The following is a 6,295-nucleotide window of genomic DNA, read 5'->3' as shown; positions in this document are numbered from 1 at the left end:
TTTAAATGGTGTAATAACCGGGTCAAATTGGTAAATAAAATACATAGGTTTTAATTATGGTAGCATGTATTATTTTAAAGCTATAATGGCCAAAAACTGAAAAAAAATATTTTTTTCCATTTTTTCTTAATATTCCTGTGAAAATGCATTTAGAAAAAAATTATTCTTAGCAAAATGTACCACCCAAAGAAAGCCTAATTGGTTGCAGAAAAAGCAAGATATAGATCAATTCATTTTGATAATTAGTGATAAAGTTATTGGCGAATGAATGGGAGGTGAAAATTGCTCTGATGCATAAGGTGAAAAATACCTGCGGGCTGAAATGGTTAATGAGCAACTGTAATTTCCCACACTGCATCATTATTGAATATACACTATTAAATTATCTCTGTATGCCCTTGAAGCCATGCTTATATCCAGAACTGCTGGTGTACATCAAGCCTATAACTTATACATTTTACAGAGCCACATTATTCCAACATGCAGACAGCCTGTTTCAGACTTTTGGTCTTCATCAGTGCATGGCAGGGATTAATAATGGCTCTATGGGATACGGTTTGAATCAGTACAACAGAATACCCAAACAGTTCAGGGTGACCCAGAACCACTATGAAATTATATGGTTCTAAAAGAGACCAAGTTTCTGTGATGTAAATATAACTCAATAGTTTTTACTAGGTGTGTTCTAAATTGATGAGACACATATTTGACCTAGATTGCTATACTACTCTGATAAGGTGTGTTAACTTTGATAAGGTGTGTTATCTCTGATAAGGCGTGCTATTTGTCATAGCACGGTTTAGTGAATCAACCCCATAGTGTGAATGTTGGCCAGTGTAGTCAATACACTTCTGAAGTTCTTGTATATTGCACACCATACACATTGTCAAAGTGCGCACAGCAATGTGCATAGGGTGAAAGAGGCCTAAATATTTTTTTAATGGGAGGACAGGGCATCTTTTAAGATTGCTGCGCTGTCTCAATGACAAAATTAACTTAAAACAGACTCTTTTACAGGTTCAACACATGAAAGACTTATTGCAAGTATCAGCCACTGGTGTTGCCTGGCCTATTAACATGCAAAGTATGTAGCAGTTTATGTTTAAATAGATAGAGAAGCAGCACTTTTAACAGCCTAAACTTTTATCATAATTATAAATTCTTTCTTGCATATTTTTATGTCACAGTTAAACATCTAAAGTATGTGCTCAAGACCATAACATTTATTGCTTTGTAATTAATACTGATATGCCCCAAAGGACACTGCTGTACATAAAGTAAAGAATTTGTCTGAAGAGCTAATATAATTTGATCAGTTCTCTTCAGGGCAGATCATGTCTGGGTCAAAGTCTATACAAAAGTGAACCTCCAAATGGCTGTTCTGGATGCGTGAATCAAAATGCGTAGCTACCCCGTAAGGTACATGAGATTGGACAGGCTTTTATCTGTGATTGGTCTATTGCTATCCTAAGGTATTTGTAATACTTGCCAAAAGTTTAATTTCAGGTAAAAAAGTGCTTCTCCAAACATGTTCTTAAAGAGACTCTGAAGCGAGAATAAATCTCGCTTCAGAGCTCATAAATAGCAGGGGCACGTGTGCCCCTGCTAAAACGCCGCTATCCCGCGGCTAAACGGGGGTCCCTTCACCCCCAACCCACCCCCCGCAAAAGTGTGTCGGAGAAAAAGTCGCTGGCTGTCTCTTCCTGGAGGCAGGGCTAACGGCTGCAGCCCTGCCTCCAGTCGCGTCTGTCAGCGGCGCATCGCCGCCTCTCCCCCGCCCCTCTCAGTGAAGGAAGACTGAGAGGGGCGGGGGAGAGGCGGAGATACGCGCTGACAGACGCGCGTGGGGCAGGGCTGCGGCGGTTAGCCCTGCCCCAACCAGGAAGCGCTCCCCCAGTGTATCGAGGGGGATTTGGGGGTGAAGGGACCCCCGTTAAGCCGCGCTATAGCGGCGTTTTAGCAGGGGCACACATGCCCCTGCTATTTATGAGGTCTGAAGCGAGATTTATTCTCGCTTCAGACTCTCTTTAAAGGACTTACGAGGCCAAGATTTTAGAAAAAAAATAAAAAAAGTTATGCTAAATGCGTCAGCTTTTCAGGCAAGGAGGACGCCCTCCGCGCCCTCCGTGCCATTCCGCCGGGTCCCCGCCACTCAACAGCCCCCCGAACGGTCCCCGACCACGCGGCCCGGGTTGGGCTCTCCAGCCTGTACAAAGATGGCGGCCGGAGCTGGCCACGGCTGCTCAGTACGCATAGCCGCGAGTGCGGCTGCGCAGCTCTAAGGCCAACCCCCCTGATCCACGCACTGTTACGTGGATCGGGGGGTTGGCCTTAGAGCTGCGCAGCCGCACTCACGGCTATGCGTACTGCGCAGCCGCGGCCAGCTCCGGCCGCCATCTTTGTACAGGCTGGAGAGCCCGACCCGGGCCGCGCGGTCGGGGACCGTTCAGGGGGCTATTGAGCGGCGGGGACCCGGCAGAATGGCACGGAGGGCGCGGACGGCGTCCTCCGTGCCTGACAAGCTGACGCAGGTAGCTAACTTTTTTAAAAAAAAATTTCTAAAATCTTGGCCGCGTAAGTCCTTTAAAGTTATAAATGCAAGAAACAAAGTTTTGCCCACAGCAGGTTTAGTTATCCTGGACCTGTTTTTTTGTTATTGTTTTTTTTTTATTTTTTTTTTTTTTATTTAACTTAGCATTATTTTCCCAAAATATATTATACAACATTTTATATAAAAAGGCACAAGAGGCCACAAAGCTAACAGAGTTAAGCTGGCCAAACAACAGATTTATTTTAAATGTTCCAGAACGATTCATTCCTTTCTGAAAGCAATCCTTTCAGAAGAAATTGATTCCTACCATACACTGCACATTAATTTCCAAGACATTCCAGAAGGGGATCTATTTAACTGCTCACTCTGTGTAAAGTCCTGGGGCTTCATTTAGCAGGAGATTGCGCACAGACTGTGCGCACATCTCCTGCTTGGTCTCCCAGCGGCGATCCCTCCCTCCAGAGGCTCAGGGGTGATCAGCTGTCATACAATCAAAGTTCAAAAGTGTCAGCGCTCAGACGGTTTTCTGGGGAGTTTTCCCACACACTTCCTTCATATAGATCGATCCAAACGATCCTGATTGTCTTTGTGTGGGCAGCCCTCAGGGAAGGTATATGAAAGAAACAAAAACTCGTATATAGTTTAATACTGTTAAGGACTTTCTATATCCTCCACCTTCCGTGTATAGCACCTCAACTAAGTGCAACCCACTATAAAGGACAAATATTGCGCTCACCAGATGTAATAGCTGCTCAATTATAAACAGCAATATGCGCCTGTTGGGAGATAACCCCACGATCACTCTCGTTCTTCCCCGACTACGATAACTTCTGGTCCTGGGTTAGTCTTTACCTCATATGCATGTAGTATCTCAATGACCTTATTAACCTCCACCTAGTGCTAACGCAGCACCTGTGCACCGCACCTTCAAAAATTGTGTGACACACTCAGGTACACTATTACGCTCACCAGATAAAATGGCTGCTCTGTTACAAACAGCACAATCCACTTTATAGACACTGCCTCAGGATCTGGCATCCTGTTTCCTGACTCCAGTAGCTTGTGATGTGAATCCAGTCTTCAACTCAAGCATCAGGAGAGAAGAATAAACAACATAGTGCAGTATCTCTGTACTTTTGTGCACCACCACCGTAACCAGTGTGAGCACACCACCCTTGCACCACGTCCTGTGTATCCACCACTGACACACCTAAAGCGCTCACCAGACAGAATGGCTGCCCATCTACAAACAGCACTCAGCGTTTTTGAATGATCCCCTTCAGCTTACTGGTCACCAACTTGCCAAGCATATGTACCTTTGAAACTAAACAGAAACTTCCACTGCGCAGTAAACCTTTTAATATTCAATAAAAAGTGGTAATACACTCACATATTCCGAATCAGTAAAAAGCATGTAAAATATTCCAGCGTCCTGGATATGATCAGCATGTTCCTCCGTGTGCCGCCCTGTAGCTCCGCCCGATCAGCTGTCATAGGCTGAAGCCAGCTGATCACGGGGACTGGCTGGCAGAGGGAGGGAGGGGGAGTACATAAATTATAAAAAAAAAAACATTGAGAAGAAAAATAAACATTGGGGGAGTGATCAGACCCCACCAGCAGAGAGCTCTGTTGGTGGGCAGAAAAGAGAAGGAGGGGGAATCACTTGTGTGGTGTGTTGTGGGGCTCTGCAGCTTTTGGCCTATTTTACAACAAATGGCCTGGTCTTTGGGGGGGGGGGGGGGTAAAGCCTGTCGATTTGCAGTGTTGCACTTTTGATGCTGCCCCTGACCAACCTAAATTTTCAGATTCCGATTTTTCAAAAATCAGTATGACATTTGGGGAAATCAATTCCCAGAAGAGGAATCAAATCTGCAGAGAATCCAATGGGAAAATAGATAAGTGTATTTTTTTTTTTGGCTGTTCGATTTCTAATAATAAATTGTTCAATGTAAATTATTCCACCTGTCTTTATGCAGAGAAACTATTCAGGGCTAGCATCACTATTGCTCTGAACTGCCTGACTTGCTATCATGGCACAGCATGTACTCCAAAACTCAATGAAGGTAAAGGGGTTTTACATATCTGGCCTGCAATGTGTCAGTAAAGTTTCAAGAGCAGTAATATCTAGATTATTTTTTTATTTATGAAATCACATACAAGTACACAATCAATTACTGGATTATATGATGATACAACTTCGTTCCGATGATCTTTTTCCAACAACCAGCGATTTTTTTTTTAAATGACAAGCAGTCACTTCCACAATCTCATAACATGGGTGCAGGTGCACGTTCATTAGCGATGTGCACCCATAATGACCACCATGGTGGATCCACTCTGCACAAAGTACCGTAATCCCTTGATTTCCCATTCATACCCGTTGTGTGCCGTTGTGTAATGTCACGTGACATCACGAGCAGGAAGAGGAATCGATGTACGCTCCCATTGTCAAGGGAACCTTGCTGGACCCATCAGGTGGTGAGTACTCAGCTTTACAAATATATCCATGATCAAGCTGATGCCATCCTTCTTTACAATTTCACTTATAGGTGATCATGTTTAGTGTTGTTATTATTTTATTATTATTATAATTATTGGTTTATAAAGCACTAACATATTCCGTGGCACTGTACAAAGTAAGAAACAAACATGGGGTACAGAATTAATACAGACAATGTTATACACCAGTGTACAAAATACAGAGTTGGTACAAAAAATAGAATTGGTACAAAGTACAGAACTGGTAATAACAGTGACATAATTAATATGGACAAATGTGTAACAAAATACAAAACACAAAAAGGTGAGAAAGCCCTGCCCTTGTGAGCTTACAGTCTAAAGAAATGGTATGGGGTGGGACAAGAAGTGGGGTAGGATACAATATTCCTGCTTAGAGGCAGTGTGTTTTAGGAAATACAACTTGGCCAGAGTTCAACAGGTGAACTGGCTTAGGCCTAACTTAGGTAGAACAAACACTTGACAGAGAAATTGAGTTTTGAGGGCACGTTTAAAGATATCAAAGGTTGGAGAATGATGGTTGTGTTGTAGCAGAGGATTTCAGAGGAGGGGTGGAGCATGTGCAAAATTTTGTATACGTGAATGCGAGAAGGTGATTCTAGAGGACTATAATAGAAGGTTGGGTGCAGATCTGAGATTGCTGTTGGGTTGGTTTCTGGAAATTAGTGAGGAGATGTACAGGGGAGAGAGATTGGGGAGAGCTTTGTAAGTTAGAGTTAAGAGTTTGAACTGGATCTTCAGGTTAATTGGCCGGCAATGAAGAACTTGATAGAGAGGGGCAGCAGATGAAGAGCGAGAAGAAAGATGAATGAGACGAGCAGCCGAGTTCAGTACAGGTTGGACAGATGCCAGTCTGGAAGTCCACAAAGTAGTATGTTACAATAGTCCAGACAAAATATTACAAGAGCATGTATTAACATTTTAGTTGTGTCCTGAGTGAGAAAAGGATAGATGCAAGATATGTTTTTGTGTCGGAGATGACAGGAGCAGGTTAGGGAGTCAATGCGTGGAATAAAGGAGAGAGAGAGTTCAAATATTACCCCTAAGCACCTCGCTTTGGGAACTGAAGTTATAGGCAGAGAAGTGGACAGAGACGGTAGAAAAATAATTAGTTCTGTTTTACTCATATTAAGTTTTAAGAAGAGAGAGATCATGAAAGAGGATATAGCAGACAAGCAGCGTTTATTGTGGAGCTTAATCCCAGGAGGTTATTTGCAGTGGTACAAG

This window comes from Hyperolius riggenbachi, chromosome 4 (assembly GCF_040937935.1).
Source record: "Hyperolius riggenbachi isolate aHypRig1 chromosome 4, aHypRig1.pri, whole genome shotgun sequence".
Lineage (NCBI taxonomy): Eukaryota > Metazoa > Chordata > Amphibia > Anura > Hyperoliidae > Hyperolius > Hyperolius riggenbachi.
The sequence above is the reverse complement of the archived record's forward strand: the minus strand, read 5'-3'. Positions refer to the sequence as shown.